Here is a 22,829-nt window from a genome sequence, read left to right as displayed (position 1 = left end):
GAAATAATCTTTTAAAAGTTTTAAAGGGTCCACATTAATGACATAAGTATTTATTGAGTATTTATAAACACTTGGATAGGTACTATATATGCAAAGATTAATGATTAAGATCCAATACTTATTCTGAAGGAACCCACTCATGGTGGCATGGAGATGAAAGTCAGTCATTGCAATATAGTATGATAAATACTAAAACAGAAGTATGCATTGCAAATAAGATCATCAATGATTGCCCGTCCATTATTTTTAAACTCACATCTCATTAATCATCTTTTAAATTTTACACTCAAATACCAATTTTTCTGTTATTTTCCTAAACCTTGCTGTTTTGCCATTCCATACCTTCAATCTTGGATATTCACCTTATCCCAAGTACCTTGTCTGCTTGATAAACTCTTATTCTTTAAAAACCAACACACACACAAAAATAAATAAAAACCAACACAATTTTTCCTTCTCCAGGAAGCCTTCACTCACACCCTCCTCCCAAGGTCGTTTTCTACTGTTATACCTACCACACTATAATGTAGTTATGTATTACGTATCTTCTCTTCTAGAATGAGGTCCTTGAGGGCAAATACTGCGAGTTATTGTCATTCTCCAGTTCCTAAAACTGTTCTTGGCAGAGAGTAGATGCCATAAATGTTTATTGAACTGTACCAAATCCACAGAAAAGACTCATTTATGTCTTGGAATGGGAAAGGAAAAGATTCAGAAACTTTTCCAAGAGAAGATAAGCTTCTCTTATCCTTAATCCTTCAGCTGAATCTTTAAAGATGAGTTGGAGTCAATGAGGCAAGAAAAGGGAGTTGATGAGAAAGATGGTTTAAGAAGAAGGAAAATATGGGGTGTGGCATAAAGGCTTAGGGAAGTTTTATGACCTATGGAGAGATTCTAGGCTCCAAATAGATACACTGGCTAAAGGAAAGAGGTACAATAAGAGAGGATGTTATAAAGGGAGGCAGAAGCCAAAAGAACATGAATATGACCTTTTATCCACTGGTCAGGAATTTGAATTTTTTACCTAAAGTTACATAAGCTCTCTGAGGAATGACATCATTGGATATGAATCTTAAAAATAAATCACTGTGGCATTAGGGAAGAGAAACAGTTTGAGTAGGTCAATATTTGAGGTAGTTTGGAAGTTATTTCAATAGCTAGGTAAGAAATTATATGCCATCTTCCCCTCTTGCCTGCTTTTTTTTTTGCAACAGCCTCTTAACTGGTCCTCTAAGGTTCCTCTTTGCTTTCTTTTTTTTAAATTATTTTTATTTTTATTATTTTTTAAGCAAGCTTTTATTTTTTTTAAAGATTTTATTTATTCACGATACACAGAGACAGAAAGGCAGAGACACAGGCAGAGGGAGAAGCAGGCTCCCTGTAGGAAGCCCGAAGTGAGACTTGAATCCAGGAACCCAGAATCATGACCTGAGCCAAAGGCAGACAGACACTGAACCACTGAACCACTCAGGTGTCCCAAGCAAGCTTTTATTTAGAGCAGATTCTTGCACCTTTAAAAGCTAGTGGGTAAAACTACAACTTAATATCTTGACTAATTCTTATTGCTTTCCACAGTAACTGCATAAATATCAAAGCTGTGCCCTCAGTGCTTTAGATTTTTAAAGGCATTTATATCAGAATATCTTATATTTGAGGGAAATACTTCCTATTCAGGTTGATTTATTCCATCTCTGTTCTTGCCAGCACTAACTCCCAAGTTTCCCAAATATATCTTTCTCACCATTCTAAGTCCTCTATTTTTTATTTTATTTTATTTTATTTTAGTCCTCTATTTTTTAAATTCATTTTTTATTTTCATTTTTTACTTAAATTCAATTAATTAACATACAATGTATTATTGGTTTCAGAGGTAGAGGTGACTCAACTGTCTTATATAACACCCAGTGCTCATTACATCATATGCCCCCCCTTAATGCCCATCACCCAGTTGTCCCACTCTTACCCCCCCACTCCTCCAGCATTCTCAATTCATTTCCTATGACTAAGAGTCTCTTATGGTTTGCCTCCCTTTGTGATTTCGTGTTGTTTTATTTTTCCTCTCTTCCCCTATGTTCTTCTGTTTTGTTTCTTAAATTCCACATGAGTGAGATCATATGGTATTTATCTTTCCCTAATTGACTTATTTTGTTTTGCATAATACCCTCTAGTTCCATCCACATCATTGCAAATGGCAAGATTTCAATTTTTGATGGCTCAGTAATATTCCATTTCATATATATACATATATAAAATATTCTATTATATATATACACCAAATATAAATACATACACAGCATATTTTCTTTATCCATTCATCTATTGACAGACATCTGGACTTTTTCCATAGTTTGGCTATCGTGGACATTGCTGCTATAAACATTGGGATGCAGGTGCCCCTATGGATCACTACATTTGTATCTTTGGGATAAATCTCTAGTAGTGCAATTTCTGGGTTAAAGGATAGCTCTATTTCCAACTTTTTGAGGAAGGCCAATTATTTTTCCCTCTTTGCTTTCTGACAGAATTTTTTTCACCACAGCGAAGAGAGAAATCCTTTTGTTAACACTCTGCTTTTCGACTCTTCAGTGACTTCTCCTCTCACATATAGTAACAGCCAAAGTCCTTATGACTACCTATAACTGGGATTTTTGGAAGTTTCTCAATACTGAGGGGACAAGGGTTATAGTTCAGGACCTGTCGGGGGGATGCCTCTGTAAATACTCTAGGGTCTCAAAACACCCTAACAGCAGAGCTGAACCAGGTATAGACTTTAGCCTTGAATCTTTAAAGTGCAAAAACAAAATAACTGATAACCTGTATTTCTGTACCCAGCAAAAATACCCTTATAAAATGAAAAGAAAACAAAGATGTAATAAATCAACAAACAGAAGTAGACAATTCATCACCAGCAGACTGCACTATGTACATAAAACAAACAAAAGTAAGAGCAGGATGAAATAGAGAACAATAGAATGCATAAATATGTAGGAAGTATGGATAAATTTTGATTGTAAAACATACTAATAATGAATAATTTCAGAGGAAATAGTAAAAGAGCCTAAGAAAGAAGTTGAGATTGAAGGGGCAGATTAAGGTGCAACTGAAATGATCTACCATGAACCCTACTATAGGAAGGAAAGCAAATGAGGTTAGAGTCAGGATAGTAATAATACAATATGTAGAGAGGAGTTTCAAAGAATGAGAGTGAATGGAGCACCTGGTGGTTCAGTCAGTAGAGCATGTGACTCTTTTTGTTTTGTTTTGTTTCAAGTTATTTAAATTCTAATTAGTTGACATATAGTGTAATACTGGTTTCAGGAGTAGAATTTAGTGGTTCATCACTTACATACACCACCCAGTGCTCACCACAAGTGCCCTCCTTAATACCCATCACCAATTTAGCTCATCTTCCACCCACTTCTCCTCCAGCACCTCTCAGTTTGTTCTCTATGTAGTTAATAGTCCCTTATGTGTTGCCTCCAGGGTCATGAGTTCAAGCCCCATGTTGAGCATAGTGCTTACCGGGAAAAAAAAAAAAAAAGAATGAAGATAAGGGAGAAGGACATGTAGAACAGGTAAAAGGGAGTAGTATAAAATTCAGTACATCATGAGACCCTTGATAAATATTTGTTAAATGGATGAATGGAAGACTAGCATTCTAAAGTGAAATGATGGTCGGAAAGGGGTAATTTCAGAGTTCAAAAATTTAAAGCTGAAGTAATTCTAAATTATGATGGATTCCAATATATGGCTATCCCCATAGTAATGTAGGGAAAAAGGAGATAAAAGACACTGGAATTGGGTGAGTTAAAAAATACTAACTATATATGTTTTAAGAGTTATTTAGTAGGGGGGATCCCTGGGTGGCTCAGCAGTTTGGCACCTGCCTTTGGCCCAGGGCGCGATCCTGGAGTCCCGGGATTGAGTCCCGCATCGGGCTCCTGGCATGGAGCCTGCTTCTCCCTCTGCCTGTGTCTCTGCCTCTCTCTCTCTCTCTGTGTGTGTCTATCATAAATAAATAAATCTTAAAAAAAAGATTTAGGTGGATGTTGAAAAAGCTTCATACGTTAAAAAAAAAAGGAGAGAGAAATTTCATGAGTCATGCATTGAAACTTCCTAGAAAGATAAAGAGAACTTAAAAGGTGTTTTGACAGCATTAATGAGACTTAGGATAGGGGAAATTAGTAGATGGAGCTACTTAAAATTTTTGAAGTATTAAAAGTTGAGTCTTGAACAGCAGCAGAGAACCTCTCTATTCCTAAACATTGTGAAACATGAGAAAAGGGGCGTACCTAAAAGATATTTTGGATGTTCTATTTAATTAGGCAATCTATGGGCTGGAAACTTCCTTCCCTAAAACAAAGGTACATAGTTCATTGGGCAAAATAGTACAAATTGAACCATACTCTTGCCGAATGATTATTTATTCATTCATTCATTCATTCATTCATTCATTCATTCATTCATTCTAGGAAAAGTCCTCTTTGCTGTCCACGGGAGCCACCCTGCAGATAGCTTTATTCCTTACAGAAACGCAGTCCATCCCTCGCCCTCCCTGCTGTTTGCCCAGTGGGTGGCGCCCCTCAGTCCTGGTCCAGGGCCTGTCAGCCCTGGTCATCCACTTCTGATTCTTCCTCTGCTGACTCTGAGGCACTCTCGGGTTCCATCTGCTGGAACCTTCCAGACTGTTCATCCCACATGTATCTGATGGTAACTTTGAACTCAGCCATCTCATACCCGAAAAGCTTCAGCAGCGGGCCTGCTCTGGGGTCAGCACATCACCTTGCATACCTCGTGGTCCGACAGCAGGGTCACCACACCTCTCTTGAGGGCAGTGGGCAGGCCCAGCTGCCTCAGCTGTGGCTCCATGGAGTGGGGGAACTGCTCCAGGGGCCCCGGGTCCAGGGTCACGGTGAAAGTTGCTTTGTTTCCTGCTCGAGCAAGTCCATTTCCGTGTATTTTGTAAACCACTCATTCACTTCCTCCTTGGTGCGGTTGGTGAAAAGCAGGCCGGCCTCACCCTTCAACGTCTTGCTGACCTGATGCAGGTTGTCTTTGTACTCGTCAGCTGGGCTTCCACCCAAGGCCACCCTCATCACCTTGTTTTTGCCAAAGAACGTCCGGCTGTGCTTCCAGGCGTTCCGGATGTCCTTCAGCTTGCTGTTCCTCATGTTGGCCACGGAGAAGATGAAAAGGTACTTGTATGTGTCCACACACTTCCGAAGCTCTTCTATCAGGTTCTGTTTCAGTTCTAAGCCTTTCTTGGCAGTTTTGGTTAAGGAAACTTGTCGCGCTTGGATTTGGGCATCGCGCTGCAGGCACGTGCGGCCCCAAATGAAATTTCTAAAATGAAATTTGCAGGATGCCTGGGTGGCTCAGCAGTTGAGCGTCTGCCTTCAGCTCAGGGCGTGATCCCAGGATCCAGGATTGAGTCCCACATTGGGTTCCCTGCGGGGAGCCTGCTTCTCCCTCTGCCTATGTGTCTGCCTCTCTCTCTCTGTGTCTCTCATGAATAAATAAATAAATCTTTAAAAAAATAATAAAATAAAACGAAATTTGCTTCAAATACACATACAATTTTTTCTAACCTTGGGAGTTAATTTTTTTTAACTTTTAATTTAAATTCTAGTTAGTTAACAAATGGTGTAATATTAGTTTTAGGTATACAGTATAGTGATTCAACATTTCCATACAACACCCGGTGCTCATCACAAGCGCCCTCCTTAATCCCCATCACAAATTTCACCCATCTCCCCACCCACCTCCCCTCTAGTGACCATCAGTTTGTTCTCTATACTTAAGAGTCTATTTCTTGGTTTTCCCTTCTCTTTCTCTTTTTTTCCCCTTTGCTTATTTGTTTTGTTTTTTAAATTTCACATATGAGTGAAATCATATGGTATTTGTCTTTCTTTGACTGACTTGTTTTGGTTAGTAAAATACTCCCTAGCTCCACTCATGTTTTTGCAGATGGCAAGATTTCATTCTTTTTTATGGCTGAGTACTATTTCATTGTGTGTGTGTGTGTGTGTGTGTGTGTGTGTACATATATACATATACCACAACTGCTTTATCCATTCATCAGTCGATGGACACTAAGCTGTAGAAAATGTAGAAAAATGACCTGTAAATTTAACTAGTCTAATACCTTAGGTTTGTGTCAGATTGAAATCTATTCTTAAATATTTTCTAAGTTGGAAGTCTTAAAAGTGCATGAATTAAAAGAATGTCATAAAAAGATAAATTAAGAAACTAAAGACTAAATAAAATGACCAAATTAACAACATTAAAAATGTCTCTAGAATTGGCTTCAATAACTTCAAATTTACCTCACAGGAGAGTAAATTTGACTCCCCAAATCATTTCAGTTAAAAATCAGTGGTCAGGTTTTATTTGGGGTTAAAAAACTTCTAATGGAAAAACACAACTGCTTAGACATTGGGTCAGTTACATTGAAAGTATAGTCTAAATAAAAACTTGAAGGACACCTGGGTGGCTCAGTGGTTGAGCGTCTTAGACTCAGGACATAATCTCAGCGTCCTGGGATCAATTCCTGTATTAGACTCCTTGAGAGGAGCCAGCATCTCCCTCTGCCTGTCTCTGCCTCTCTCTCTGTCTCACATGAATAAATAAGATTGATAAGTAAGTAAATAAATAAATACATAAGAACTTGACGTGCCACATATCAAACTCTTTGTATAGAAATCAGGATGATTTCTTTGATTTAAAAACATAATTAACAGCAAAGAGGGTAAAGTACTAGAATAACGGTGATACAAATGACAGCTTCTGGTGGCTGCTCAAATCTCTTCTTTTCCCTTTCTTTCCCAGTCTTGCCTCCACTCTGTACGTCTTTTAAGATCTGCTGCTATCTTCAGTCTGATGACTCTCAATGCTATTTATATTGTCTATCATTATACCTTCGTGGACATTTCATGATGCTATTGTAAAGCCAGGTTACTGTATGTGACTATATCCACTTGGCTTGGGCTTTTACCTTCTGAAATTCTGCTTTACGATTTTCTTCAGAATGAGCGTCACTTCACTTTACCAATACTATATTAATAGCACAACTTACTCTTTCTGATCATTATTTTTCATCCTTTTATACCTCTCACCAAGCTTTATACCTTCAGCACAATCTGTGGCTTCTTCCTGTCCTCCAAATAAATGGTGCACCACCTAGTTTTTTTTTACTTTCTTAGTAAGATGGGTCTAAAGATTGCCCATCATTTCAACTACACTCCTAAAACATCCTTAATTCCTACCACCTTGATCTTCTGCCCAATTCTAAGTCAGCTGAATCATTCATTCATTTTTCCAACTCTATCTTCAAGCTCCCCAAAAAAGTTGTGACACCTGGCTCCGTTATACATAGATTTAAAAAAAAAAAGGAGCCTCAGTTGTGATCACAAAGCATGGTAAGTATTTCTAATCAAATCTTATCTCCCCATTTCTAAACTTTGCCATTCTCATAAAGAACCCAACTGTTCCTTATGCTTCTTCACTTTCAAAAGATTTATGTCCCACTTAAATGGGGAAAAAACTGGCATGAATGCCCTCAACTTTCTTCTCAAGACCCTTCTGAATATTTTTCTTCCTCTAATGTTTCAAAGGAAGACTCCTCTCCAAGACTAAACCATTTATGTGTAGTCTTGACTCCATTTCCCCCCAGAACCTTGCAACATTGATTATTTCCTTAGCACTAATGTACTTAATTTACTTTGCTGTTGATTCTACCTTCTTCCTTATGCAAGAAAGCTGTTCAAATGAGGTGTCTCTCCCCATTGTAAAATAAGTTCTTGACTGTTTTGTACACAAACTATCACTCTTCTCTTTTTCCCATCTCTACAAATCTTCACATTCCCTTTTCACCCACTCCTTAGTCTACTGCAATCTGGTTTTCTTTCCTTTTTTTTTTTAAGATTTTATTTATTTATTCATGAGAGACACGGAGAAAGAGAGGCAGAGACACAGGCAAAGCGAGAAGCAGTCTACATGCAGGGAGCCTGACATGGGACTCGATCCTGGGTCTCCAGGATCACGCCCTGAGCCAAAGGCATAGATGCTCAACCACTGAGCCACCCAGGCTTCCCTGCAATCTGGTTTTCAAGCCAATGAAACTGATCTAAGATCACTAACAACCATACAAACACCGATTCAATAGCTTCTCTTCTTAATCTTCACTATATTTGATTCCTTTTACAGCTTTAACATTGTTGATTACCCTCTCCTTGACTCTTTCCTGTGCCTTCATCACTGTCTTCTAATTCTCTACCTATTTCCATGCTTAGACTCCTTTGATAATTCCTTTTCCTCTATCTCCCCTTATAAGAAAGTATTCATTAAAATTCTATGTTCAACTGTATTTTCTTCTCAGTTCACATTCTTTCAGTTTCTCACACATGCTAAGCACCCTCTCACAGGGCTTTTGCACTATGTACTCTAGCCTTCTAAGCACTCCAGTCTTACCCTCTTCCTGCCTTTTGCTGGGTTTCTATTCATTCTAAAGGAGTCAGTCTTCCTTGACCCCTGAACTCTGTCCTCATTATTATTATTTTTTAAAAGATTTTATTTGGGGGATCCCTGGGTGGCGCAGCGGTTTGGCGCCTGCCTTTGGCCCAGGGCGCGATCCTGGAGACCCGGGATCGAATCCCACGTCGGGCTCCCGGTGCATGGAGCCTGCTTCTCCCTCTGCCTGTGTCTCTGCCTCTCTCTCTCTCTCTCTCTCTGTATGACTATCATAAATAAATTAAAAAAATTTAAAAAAAAGATTTTATTTGTTTACTTATTTGAAAGAGAGAGAGAATGAAGCATGAATGGGGGGAAAGGCAAAGGGAGAGGGAGAAGCAGATTCCCTGTTGAGCCGGGAGACCAGACACAGGGCTCAATCCCAGGACCCTGAGATCATGGCCTGAGCCGAAGGCAGATGCTTAACCAACTGAGACACCAGGTGCCCCTTCGGTATCATTCTTCCATGCTCCTGTGGGGCTCTGCACTTGTATGTTTCTCCCACTGGACCACAGGGTCTATTGAGGACAGATTGGGTCTAATTACTATATCCCTAGTATCTAGCATAATGCTAAATTTAGGAATAATGAACAGATGAATGAAAGACTTTGTCCATTCCCCAAAACTTAACAGTTAACTATACGTAGAAGAAACCCCAATATCCACTTTAGACTTGATTTCTTTCCTGAACTAAAATTGTGGGGCAGCCTGGGTGGCTCAGCGGTTTAGCGCTGCCTCAGCCTAGGGCATGACCCTGGAGACCTGGGATCGAGTCCCACATCGGGCTCCCTGTGAGGAGCCTGCTTCTCCCTCTGCCCGTGTCTCTGCCTCTCTTTCTCTCTGTGTCTCATGAGTAAATAAATAAAATCTTTTAAAAAAAACCAAAACTGTGGCTTCTAGTTGCTAACTTGTTATTGCTACATGGATAGCCTACAGACCAAACTCACTGACTCAATAATATAACAAATTGTTTCAGAGCCTCCAAGCCTCTCCCTTCCCTCTGTATTTCTAGTTTTCATTAATAACATATCATTCACAGCATAACCTTTGACTCTTTACCACTTTCCTCACTTTCTTCCTCGTGTAAGTTCTAGGAATTTAACTCTCTACACTGAAACAAGGAAAAACTGATCAGAACAAGCATAAAAATATGGGGAGGAAATAAGAGGCAGCAGTTCCATTCCAACAAGAGACAAAATAAAATTCAGATATTTAGCCAAGCTCAGTGAGACTCTTTGCAGGCTACTGTCTACCACCTTCCTTCCTGACCTCACACTTTGACTTCCCTCTATGAAGCCACAGAGGTCCATGCATATTTTTGTTGTTGTTCAACTATGTTTGTCCAATCTTACTGAGAAATAACTGGCATACAGCACTGTACAAGTTTAAAGTATACAGCATAATATGACTTACATATATTGTGAAATAATTATATAGTTTAATCATCCATCATCTTATATAAATACAAAAAAAAAAAAGAAAGAAAAAGTTTTTCTCCTTGTGAAGAGAGGAGTATCTGCTCTAAACAACTTTTGTATACAACTTTCGTATATACCACACAGCAATGTTAACTACAGTCATCATGTTGTATGTTAGTTATATCCCCAGTACTTGTTTATAACTGGAAATTTGTACCTTCTGATCACCTTCATTTAAACTTCCCCTTCATCCAACCCCTACCTTTAGTAACCACAAATTTGATCTCTTTTTGGTGAGTTTGGGTTTTTCATATTATTTAACTGCATATTCCCAAAGTCTCAAGAAGCTATAATTAGGGCAGCTATGTGACCTCATTCTGGCTTAAGCCTACTGTCCTGGCATAATTATTAACACTTTCCCCTTCACTTTAAAAAGAGTCCTGATTTAGATAATAAATTATATGTTCTTCCTATATTTAATTGACACCAGGTAGATAAAACTATAAAATTTCTCTAAAACGAGAATCCAAAAGTGCTCAACACATATTTAGAGCTGAAAATAAAGGAAAAGAAGGCAAAAAAATATTCCCTGCTAAGAAACACACATTTGTCTAACTGTAGTCATATGAATTGAATAGCTGTTATCAAAGCCAAAATCCCAAATATTTTACTTAGAACTTGGATTCAACTTCACAGACTTCTGTTACAACTAAATGCATTAGGGATACCTGACTGACTCAGTCAGAAGAGCATGTGACTCTTGACCTTGGGGTTTTGAGTTTAAGCCTCACTTTGGGTGGAGGTTACTTAAAAAAAATTTTTTTTTTAAGATTTTATTTATTCATGAGAGACACAGAGAGACAGACATTGGCTCCCAGCAGGGAGCCTGATGTGGGACTCACTCTCAGGACCCCGGGATCATGACCTAAGCCAAAGGCAGACACTCAACCACTCAGCCACCCAGGTGCAGCCCCCCAATATTTTTTTCAAGATGAATGCATTAAATGAAAATCTTAACAGAAATGTAAAAATCTTTCCTCTTTCTATTGCACCTAAATTTAGATATTTGTCTTCTCACTTTTTTTTGGGGGGGTGGGGGGTGGGGGCTTCCTCACTGCCTATTTATTGAACATTGTTCATTATCACCTAAGTAATTTCTCTTTGTTCAAATATCAACACCCACTATGATAACCAGCATAATCCTTAAGAGTGCATACTTCCCCTACTTCTCTGATTCTTTACCAGTCTTATTACAAAATTACAGAACTGGAAACATTAGAAAGGGACTTGAAAGGTCATCTTTCCAGAGTGTCCAAGACCACATTATGCACATTTACTGTCTTTTGATGCTCAGCTCTGGGCTCTGTATCCTAGGGTGGTAGGGATAAAAGTGGGTAAGGAGATAAGAAGGAAAAAATGGATTTGATTGTAAATTCTTTATTGGGCCACTCTGTAAATTTATATACATTCAACTGAATTATGCCTTTAAAATCTGACAGTGTCTTTCTAGTATGTGCTTCTAATAATCCAGGGACAATGTAGAAGTGGACCGACAACTGACTACATAAAACAAAAACAAGGGGTGTAATCAGATATAGGAAACAAAATTAAAAGGCTATAGGACATCTGTAAAATCTGTGTAAAGGTGATGAAGATCATTTTTAAGTTGATATGAACTTACTTTAAGAAGGAATATAAAGATTATGATATGTGATAGCTAAATAATATAGTCTAATTGTGGTTTACAAACATTGCTTAAGTGTCCTGGGTCATTTGCTTTTTTATTGGCCACCCAGTTATTCCTTTCTAACCATTGAGTAAATAACAATGTAGCTAATGTTGGAGAAGAAAATGCTCCCTTCATACCCCAGTCAGCTACTCTGATTCACATTAATGCAGAGATTCACTCACGCACAGCTGTGGCCAACATGATTCCAATTTAAACATTAACCTATGATGCTTTAACAACCCAACAGGAAAGTTTTTGAGAAGGGACACAAGCACTGCCTGTCTGTGATCAGACTGCCTGGCACTGCACACAGCACAGCTCTAAACCCCATCTCTCCTGGAGATACTCAAAGGTTATGTAATCAGGAAATGCACAATAGGCAGCTTGCCCAGGCAGCTCTACACCTGTGCCTGTGACTCACTTTCTTGGCCTCTGTATCACATAAGGGAGAGGAAAAAAAAAAAAGCAATGCCTCCCCTTAAGAAATCTCTTACAGTCTTGAACTTCTGGGAATTAATTTTCTTGTTTAACTGCAGTCCCATGACCATAGGATACTTAACAAGACCATCAAGAGAAAAAGATGTGGGATAGGTACCATGGAGACAGGAGGAAAGAACTGAACTGGATAGTGGAATGGAGAAACAGACTGGGAGAAATGAAGACAGAAGAGAGAAAGAAACAACACTTCGACAAACATTTTGTTTTGCTTTCTAAAAGGATGGCAAAATGATGAACAACATTTCATCTAAATTACTTTTAATACACATTATTTTGTTGCCATTACAAGGAAAAAAACATAAAAATGATGCTTCATTAATTAGAGCCAGTATCTTATATATGACAGGTGTATCACATTACATAGGAGATGGCTCAAATTAAAATAAATCACATTTCCCATTGCGATATATTTTTGTCAACGTTAAGGTAATTTTGCCTGTAAGATTTCAGCACTGCCGCTTAATAGTTTTCAAAATCATTTTAAAACTATTATGTTAGGGCAGTCCGGGTGGCCCAGTAGTTTAGCGCAGCCTTCGGCCCAGGGTGGGATCCTGGGGACCCGGGATCGAGTCCCACGTCGGGCTCCCTGCATAGAGCCTGCTTCTCCCTCTGCCTGCCTCTCTCTCTCTCTCTCTCTCTCTCTAATAAATAAATCAATAAAATCTTAAAAAAGAAACTATTATGTTTAGTTTATATGATAAGTGTATTCTTGGATGGAAGTGGACCCCAATCTCCTTTAAAATATATCCTAATGCATTCCAGGCTTAGTTTCTCCACATTTATTAATTCTCATAGACCCTGGAATGTATTGATTTTTTTTTACTGCATCATAAAGCCCAGCAAAACATACCTGAGAAAGGAGAACTGTGAATTTATTGAATTTATACTTTTTAAATATCAAAAGCAAAAAATAAAATAATTTCCACAACCGTCTGTGCTATTTGGCTTTCTCATTGTACCAAAGACAAAATGATGACAGCTATGGGGTTGGATTCCAATTATTATGCTGCAGAAGTACCCAGCAAAGTATTCTGACTGTGCCAAAGGTGAGCATAGTCTTTGGGAAAGCATCTTTTCCATAGCAGGCGTCTTTTAATGAGCTTTGGTTTGACACTCATCTGCGTTCCAACGAAAACAAGAACAATTTCTGTGTAGCCTTAAAAGGCAAAGTCAAGAATAATACTAAATGCTGTAGCACATGTGTTGATTTGTTATGTTACATATCAGCTGTTAGTTATGTTAATGGAACAATTTCACATACTTGGTTTTGATGTATTTATTTTAATGGTCATGTGTATGTATCTTTCTGTGACTGCTTGGTAACACGGATTGCATGATGTTCTGCTGTCACCACCAGGCCAGGACTGGAATTAGGAAAATAAATGCAAAGCTTCAAGTTCAGAACTGAACGACTTAAAAATGAGTCCCTCAGTGCAACAGGGACATGAGATGTCAGAACCTATACGCTGTAAGATTCTAATACTAAATAAATTATAGGACATCCAGTAGCGTATATCAACAGGTTAACTAAAATTGGGGACATTTAAAACCGGATTTTCAATATAACTTATTAAAATATGCTAGATAATAGGAGAAAACGTTTATGCTTCAGCATTTGGTGTTTGTTATCAGCAAGTCTATTTTTCTTAAGACCCTCTACCCCTTACTGCAATGGTGAAAGAAGGGATTCTAATCATTTAACTAGTAAGGCTGTAGGAAGATGTGTATCTTTCAGATTCTTCTAATTAAGTGTCCAAGATACCCACTGAGAGTACAGGAAATATAAAGCTGTCTGTTGCTATTGCCTTTTGCTTATTGGGAGGCAGCATTAGGGTTGTGCCAGATGGGTTGACAGGGTGGTATCAACAAAGACCTAGCTGGCTCCCTGGGAAGAAGACATATCCCCATAAAAACCATGACCTTTTTCAAACATCCTAAACACAAAAGAAGAAAATAATTTTTGACTACTGAAATATACTGAAAGGTGGTTTTGGTTTTGTTTTTGTTTTTGTTTTGGTAAGCTCCTTCTTTCAGTTCATAATAAACAAACTGTGCAGGACCTGGAGATTCTGAAGCAAAGGTGATGTGTGCCTTTTTTGGTAGGTATAAGCAAAGAGTTCATAAGCAGAATCTAAAGGATGGGAGAAAAATAAAGGTGGAGGGTCAGTTGTCTGCAGCTGTAATATTAGAGAAACTTAAAAGGGAGAGGATCAAAGTGAAAGTTTTCTTGTCATCTCTTTTCCTCTGTCTTAAGGAATGGTACATGGGAACTGCCTCATACCAGCTCAACAATTCATGAATTTTCAGGGATCACGGGAGCAGGTTTTTGAATGTAGTTATTATTAAAAACTAAATTATATAAACCTACAATTAAATTATGCTGAAAACAAAAATAATGAATACTCAAAATTCATCACTTCCTAATGATTTTACTGTTTTGCTATCATCCATACTCTTGATATTATTCGCCTCTATTGTATCTGAATGGTGGAAATATATACATGTCCTACTACACATCTCTTCCCAACTCTGTATTCAGTGATGTCATGTTGGGAGCTTGAAATCATCCATGGTGAGAGTATTTACACCCAGAGATGTGCAATCTACAAATCAGGGCTCTTTCCCCCTGGAGAGAGGGTTGTTAAGTATTTACCATCATGTCACTGCTTATAAGGCAAATATACTTCTCTTTTCCTATCATGATCACTAAAGAAAGAGGAATTGAGGCATGTGGGTGGAGCAGTCAGTTGAGCATCTGACTCTTGATTTTGGCTCTGGTCGTGATTTCAGGGTGGTGGGATCAAGCCCCAAGTGGGGCTCTGTGCTCAGCAAGGAGCCTGCTTGTCCCCCTACCCCACCCCGGCTCTCCCTCACCCTCTCTTTCTAGAATAGATAAATCTTTTTTTAAAAAGGAAAGGAGAAATAAAGTTGGAAAAAGGCAAATGACACCAATTAATTCAAATATTCCCTGGAGGCAAAGTCACATACCAGAATATGACAATTTGTAACAGTTTACTCAAATAGTGTTTAACTGACACCCATTTTTTAAAAATAGGGATATGGTAAAGTTCTTTTTAATAGTTCAACAGGAGTAAAGCTGAGCTATAAGAAGAAAGTAAACAAGCTTTTCTTTGCAACTTTACATCCTGAATAGTCCTTATTTATAAAAGGGCAGAGTGGAGCCTCCACGTTCAATTGCACTTCAGTCTGATCAGTAAATCAGAGGAGGTAAATGTTTAGGGGGGTAAAGCTTGTTAACTTGTCCTCCTGAGAAAATCTAAGGAGCAGCTATGAGGGGAAAATGTGAAGCATCGTTGAGAAATAAAACGAGTACTAGTGGATCTGGATACAGTGTCTGGGTCCCCAAAAAGACCCAAATCACCTCAAACACAACAGAACAGATGTCAGCTGTGCCGGAACAACAACAGAACAGACTGCTGTGCTGGACAGCAAGCAATAAGCAATGTGGGATCTTCTCAACTGGGCTCAGTAAGTCTATCCTCCGAATTTATATGGAACAATAAGATGAAACTATTCCAAAGAGCTAGAGGCAGAGGGTCCCCAGAGGGCTTTATAAAAGGAATATAAATGCTCTGATACGGGACTCTTTCAGAAATCACAAAATATTTACTTCAGCAAAAAGTGAGGTCTGTTTTCATAACCATTCACAGCTCTACCAGGCATAGAACATCATTATCTGAGTTCATGTGAGGCAGAAAAAGAAAATAATGAGCACGCTCAGGCAATCCAGTGTTGTTTTTTTCTGCAAAAAGAGGAAAAAATGATGATTTTTAATGACCTCTTATATCCCACTCTGAGCTCAAAAACATTACTGAGGAGTTATGCCGAGAGGGAATAAATTGCAGATGGAGCTTTTCACAAATGGGTTTTCATGTGAAGGACCTTGGGGTTTTTCAATTAGGAATCTTCAAGATTCCTAGAGATTGCAACATCCTGATACTGAGAGGCAAATTACTGCAGAGATCTACACAAAATAGAGTTGCACAAAAAAGGATAATGTGATGACAATCAAACTGAAAATTTCTGGCAATTACTCAGACTCTATTAAGAAGAACTCAGTGCAAAAGAGAACCTAAAAAAAATGCTGGTAGGATAAAAGAATAAAACAAACTTGAATCATTTTAGACAGAATGAAAAATCAGAAGGGAAAACAGAACAATTAAATAAAGCCAAAAACAAACCACAAATCAAGGGACAAAATACATTAGACTTAAGAATAACTTGGGCCATTGCTTCAGGTATTTTAAACAAAAACTGATTAATACAGAATGGAATAAAATAAACAATTACATACAAAAAAGAGTTACCTCTAATAATAAAATAAATAAGTATTTTATTTTGGTAATTTTCTGATTCATTGAAAAACAAACCTTTTAACTGACAAAAACAAAATATGTATTTAAACTAATGGAATCATTTAACCTCCAATAAAAATAATTTCTTAAAAGTCAATGAACAAAGAATAATTCAATGAGGAAAGCATAAAGTATATTAACTCTTTTGGCTTAAAAAAACAAAACAAAACAAAACAAAACCTGTGTCACAAGGAAGCTAAATCCACACTAACAAAGCAAGAGAAACTGACCATGAAACGAGATCCCTGAGGGATTACTTAACAATGAGAAAATCAACCATCAAACAGGTTGGATGTTTATGTTAGTCAGTCCATCACCTTAGAAAGCAAGCTTACATGTAGAGCTGGCTTACAGTCAAATCAGGGAAGTTAACTATGAGCCCCGTGAATGTCCTATGAGATCTATTAGGCTAATCAGGTACTCACAGGAGTAGACTGTCAGCTTAGGGTATCAAGGTCAAGGTCAGCCTCCACAACAATTCCCTTTTTTTTTTTTAGATTTATTTATTTATTCATGAGAGAGAGAGACAGAGAGACAGAGAGAAAGAGGCACAGGCTGAGGGAGAAGCAGGCTCCATGCAGGGAGCCCAACGCAGGACTCGATCCTGGGTCTCCAGGATTACGCCCTGGGCTGACGGCGGCGCTAAACTACTGAGCCACCCAGAATGCCAACAATTCCCTTTCTGGATGCACTACTGACTAATGCCTTACTTTGACCAGAAACATTCTTTCTTTAAACTCATTTTAAGTCTTGCAGGCTTGTGAAACCATTCTCTACACAACTGCTCTGTTATATTTACACATTGTTTGACAGAATGATTTCACAGTTTCAGATTCAGGAAGCAACTGAATTTTTAAAAATATTTTTAAAATAAGCAACTTATTTTTAAGTATTTTGGGTAAGGTGGAAAGGGACAGGGAGACTTCACTGTTGCTCCAGTGAAATTCCTTAAGAGCTCTCTCTCTCTCTCTCTCTCTTTTTTTTTTAAGGTTTTATTTATTTATTTGAGAGAGAGAGAGCGTGCAAGGAGGGGCATAGGAGGAGGGAGAAAGAATCCAAAGCAGACTCTGCACTGAGTATGGAGCCTGAGGTTGGGCTCGATCCTATAAACAACCATGAGATCATGACCTGAGGCAAAACCAAGAGTCTGACACTTAACCAGCTAAGCCACCAGGCGCCCCAAGAGCTCTTTTTAAAAAGCAAACTTGGACTATACATACAGCATGCCTAGAAAGAATGCTGATCACAGCAGAAGCTGGGGGATGGTATATGTTGGCTCGTCAAACCATTTGTTTTTATGTTTTTAAATAAAAACATCTGGCTGGCAGTCATATATAAATAATCAATGACTGGGCAGCCTGGGCAGCTCAGCAGTTTAGTGCCACCTTCAGCCCAGGGTGTGATCCTGGGGACCCGGGATCAAGCCCCACATCGGGCTCCCTGCATGGAGCCTGCTTCTCCCTCTGCCTGTGTCTCTGCCTCTCTCTCTCTCTGTCTCTCATAAATAAATAAAACCTTTAAAAAAGTAATGACTGTCTATAACTAGGTTTATAATATGTTGCTAAGGATACAAACATGCCAATGAGTTTATTCAGTCATTCAATAAATATTATTAGAGCATCTTTTATATGCCAGCTCCAGTTTTAAACACACAGGGTAAACAAAGCAGGCTTCATGGAGCTTATAGTCCAGTGGAGGAAAATGTTAAGGGTAAAATTTGGTATTTTGGTATTTGATGCCTCTAAAGATATTTTAAGATATTACAGTGAAAGATTAAACAAGGTGATAAACAGATACTCCTTTTTCTAGAGACAATAAGAAAGCCAAGACTTTAGAAGTCTAGAGTCCACATATTGGGTCTAATTCCAAGCCACCCACTAATTGCTGAATGGATGGCCTTAAGAAATTATTCTATTTCTCTAAATGTCAGTTTCCTAATCTGTAATATGAGAATACCAATATCTGCCTTTTAAAATTGTGAAGAATTAAATTAAATTACCCATTTAAAGTGACCACCAAAGAACCTGTTAGTAAACATTACATAAATGTCAGGTATAATGATAATTATGGTCTAGAGAACTCCATATGCTGACTCTTTTGGAAACAAGAGGATTAAAAGAGGATATTTGAAGATCCTTCTTTGGTTCATAATCCTATATATTCAAAATCCTAAGATTGAATGTAGATAGCTAGTATAAACATCAGGGAACACTTGGATGGCTCAGTGGGTTAAGTCCTGGGATGGAGCCCCAGGTCAGGCTCCCTGCTCCACAGAGAGTCGGCTTCCCCCTCTCCCTCTGTCTCTGCCTGCCACTCTCCCTGTTCGTGTACTCTCTATCTCACATACACACACACACACACACACACACACTCTCTCTCTCTCTCTCTCTCTCTCAAAAAATAAAATCTTAAAAAAAATACTCAGGAATAGGAGAAATGAATGAATAACTGTAAGTCAGAAAGCTGGCTGCTATGTGTTCTTCCTGAATTTACTTCACTAGCAAGCACAGTAAAATGAGATGCAAGATGAGAACCCCACCGATTCTGTGCTCTGTGATTCATAGTGCTCAGGATTCCAAGCCTGACTACGATTTGGGACATCATCTCTCTGGTAACAAAAACAAATAATGTAATAAAGCCCCAATAATAATTGCTTAGCACTCAAGAAGTAGCCTAATTATAAAGACAACTGCAACTTACCATAAAGCTATGAAGAGGCACATGATTTTCCATGTGGAATCACCACCCCAACCTCACCCCTCACCCATGCCCATTCATTTTTCAGGAAATACAGCTTGATTCTTAATGCTCCTGCTGCTGTATAAAGAAATAATGAGCTCTGTTAGTGCACCTGAAAATACACCATCAGCCTAGAAAGGGAGCACTTAGCTCATAGCACTTTAATGAAAATGTCAGGACCACCCTGAAGTATTTAAGTCCTGTAAATGCCAAGTAAGGGGAAGAGCTAAACAATTAAGGTAATGGATGACAGCAAGAAAAGAAAAAAAAAAAAAAAAAAACTAAGCTGATGATCAGAAAAGAATTTCACACTGCCTCTCTTATGCTAAAAGAAGTTTTTTCAAAGGAATTATGGTAACACCCAAGGTTTCCATTACCCAAAATTAGCTCAAAGTACAGGGAGAAACTGTCAGGACAAAGCAAATTTCATGGGGAAAAAGCTATGTAGTCTCTTTTTCAATCTTCCTAGGATCTTCTGGAAAAATAGGCAAAAGAAAAGTACCTTCTTGAGCCTTGATATCACTTGAGTGGCAACACCTGTGGGTACTTGGTTCCCCAAAATGTTCCCACCGTCAACCAGTCTAGTATACACCAGATGTTGTAATGTGATGTGTAAGATCACCTAATGGGAAACTACAGTGATTTGGGCTGAGAGAGAATGAGAACGATAGCAATAAATTGTTGCATGAATATATTAATGAATTCTGCATTTTTCAATGACCACATCATAACTCACAGCTTCCCTAAAAATACCAGTGCCTCATACAGGTCTGATGACATTTATTGACTCAGCTTCTATGTTGTCTCTCCCTTGTGAAATTTTGCAAACCCAAGAGTAAACCAGTGACAGTGCTACAGAGCCTGAGTAGATAGAAGTAGTCACTCAGACTGTCTTATTTGCTATTGGACCCATCAAATGATTTCTTTGTGGGAAGGTGCATGCATAGAATCAACAGAGTCTCTCACTAGAACATTAGGCCAGAATATTTCCAAGCTATCAAATTACTGAGAGGAGATGTCAGCAGAGGGATTTCAAAACGTCAAGATTTCATCTAGCTATTATAAAAGATACTGAAAAGATTTGAGATTTAGTCTAAAGTTACTCTGAATAAAACATGACATTATAATTTTTTGTTTGAAGTGCTGTCACCTATAAGAGGGAGATTAATTTTATACTGCTTCACAGGGTGATAGTAAGACCAAAGGATGAAAGCTTTGGGCTCAAAAATGAGAAAAAAAAAAAAAGGAAACAGTTCTCTTCTTCCTACAGGTATTTGAAAAGAAGCTGATTATTACTAAAAAAAAAACAAAAAAACAATAACCACAAATGATGGGCCGGCTGGGAAACCGGGGCTCCAAGATGGCGGATCCCCCGCCAACCCGCTCCAAGATGGCGGACTTTCCCGCCACTTTCACTGCGGCCTCCAGGTCACCACCAGGAAACTGAAGTTTTCCACCCAGGAACTTCCCAATTGGGAACTGTCCATCACGGGCTTCTCCCACCCCATGACCTCCATACCTTATCTAATATGGACACAAGCCTATGTCCTGCCTCAACCCGATAAAAGGACCCTGCCAACTCCCTCCCAGCGCGACTTGCACGACTCACACTCTCTCTCTTTCTCTTCTCCCTCGTGAGTCGTGGAACCTCGCCCGAGGGTGCTTGCAATAAAGCTCATCTCTCGGATCCACTTGCCTTGTGGCCTCCGTCCTTACCACCGTTGGCGGGAGCAACTTTACATTTGGTGCCGAAACCCGGGAGGAGATTAAGGCCTCGCTCCAGGAGGGCCTCTCCTCTCGCCACCGGGCCCCTAACTGAACCCAGCGCCTCGAAACGTCGGGGACGTTGCCTGATTCCGAGCCCCGTCCGGGCGGTCCTGCCTGAAGCCGCGGCCGGGCCAGGGCACCTCGACATATGCACCCCTGTATTTACTGCAGCTTATTTACAGTAGCCAAGATATGGAAGCAACCGAAATGTCCCTTGATATATGAATGGATAAAGAAGATGTGGTACATTAGTGTGTGTGTGTATAATGGAATATTACTCAGCCATAAAAAAGAATGAAAGCTTGCTCTTTTCCAACAACATGGACGGAGCTGGGGGGTACTATGCTAAGTAAAATAAGTCAGATAAAGACAACTCCCATATGATTTCACTTATATGTGGAATCTTAAAAAACAAATGATCGAACAATAAATAGACTCTTAAATACAGAGAACTGATGGTTGCCAGAGGGGAGATGGGTGAGGGGATGGGTGAAATAGATTAAAAAAAAGTTAACAACTACAAAATTGGGACACCTGGCTGGTTCAGTGGTTTAGCATCTGCCTTCCGCTCAGGGCATGATACTGGAGTCCCAGGATCAAGTCCCACATTGGGCTCCCTGCAAGGAGCCTGCTTCTCCCTCTGCCTATGTCTCTGCCTCTCTCTCTGTGTCTCTTATGAATAAATAAATAAAACCTTTAAAAGAAAAAAACACAACTACAAACTTCCAGTTGTAAATTAAGTAACTCACAGAGATGGAAAGTACAGCATAGGGAATATAGTCAATAATATAATAACTTTATATGGTGACTATACTTATCATGGTGGGTACTGAGTAATGTATAGGATTGTCAAATCTCTAAGTTGTACACCTGAAACAAAAATAGCAATGTATGTAAGTTATACCTCAATTATTTAAAAAGAGAGAGAGAAAAAAAAAAACAATGACCAACTATTAACCTGCTAGTGAAGAAAGAACTAACTTAATCTCCAGTTAAGAAGGTACTAATTTGGTTTTATTTTAAATATAATTGAACTATTTCATTATCTCTCTCCTCCACTAGAAGGTGAGCTCTTTAGGCTAAGAACTTTGTCCTAATCATCTTTGTATTTACAGAACATTGGTTGGCACATAGCAGCTCTCAGTGAGTGTCAATTAATAAGTAGCAATATTGTAAAAGATACTTTTTAAAGGTTGTGATTCTATGAAGTATATTTTGACTTAAGCTGTAATGTGAAACTCAGTAATTCTAGTATTGCTTGAATCAATAGCTGCGAACTTAGGAGGTGCTGTTCTTCCATCCTATTTGCTTCAGTATCTTCAAACTCTTTTCCTTCCCCAATATCTGTAGTTGAAAAAGCTGAAGTATTGACTCTAATAATGATAACAATGTTTACTTATTCCATAGAGTGCTCTACATTATACAGGCAAAATTTATTTTGTTGTACTTCACTTTACTGTGCTTTGCAGATACTGTATTTTTTTACAAACTGCAACCCTGCATTGAACAAGTCTATTGGCACTATTTTTTCCAACAGCATTTGCTCATTTTGTGTCTCTGTGTCACATTTTGGTAATTCTCAAAATATTTAAAGGCTTTTTCATTATTATTTTATTTGTTACCAGTGACCTCTGATGTTATTGTAATTATTTGGGGATGACACAAACCATATAAGATGATGAACTTAATTGATAAATGTGTGTGTTCTGACTGCTTCACCACCCAACCACTCCCATCTCTTTCTCTCTGTTCCTGGGCTTCCCCATTCCCTGAGACACAACAATTGAAATCAGG

At 38.7% G+C, this 22,829-nt stretch overlaps 1 protein-coding gene and 1 pseudogene across 16 annotated transcripts in view; both read right to left on the bottom strand.

The window, feature by feature from the left end:
- The window catches only part of RGS22 (regulator of G protein signaling 22), a 128,628-nt gene that overhangs the window by 33,246 nt on the left and 72,553 nt on the right, over positions 1-22,829 (bottom strand). The gene's annotated exons all lie outside the window — the stretch shown is intronic.
- On the bottom strand, positions 4,592-5,308 carry LOC121499173 (annotated as a pseudogene).

This window comes from Vulpes lagopus, chromosome 9 (genome assembly GCF_018345385.1).
Source record: "Vulpes lagopus strain Blue_001 chromosome 9, ASM1834538v1, whole genome shotgun sequence".
Taxonomy (NCBI): domain Eukaryota; kingdom Metazoa; phylum Chordata; class Mammalia; order Carnivora; family Canidae; genus Vulpes; species Vulpes lagopus.
The sequence above is the reverse complement of the archived record's forward strand: the minus strand, read 5'-3'. Positions and strand labels throughout refer to the sequence as shown.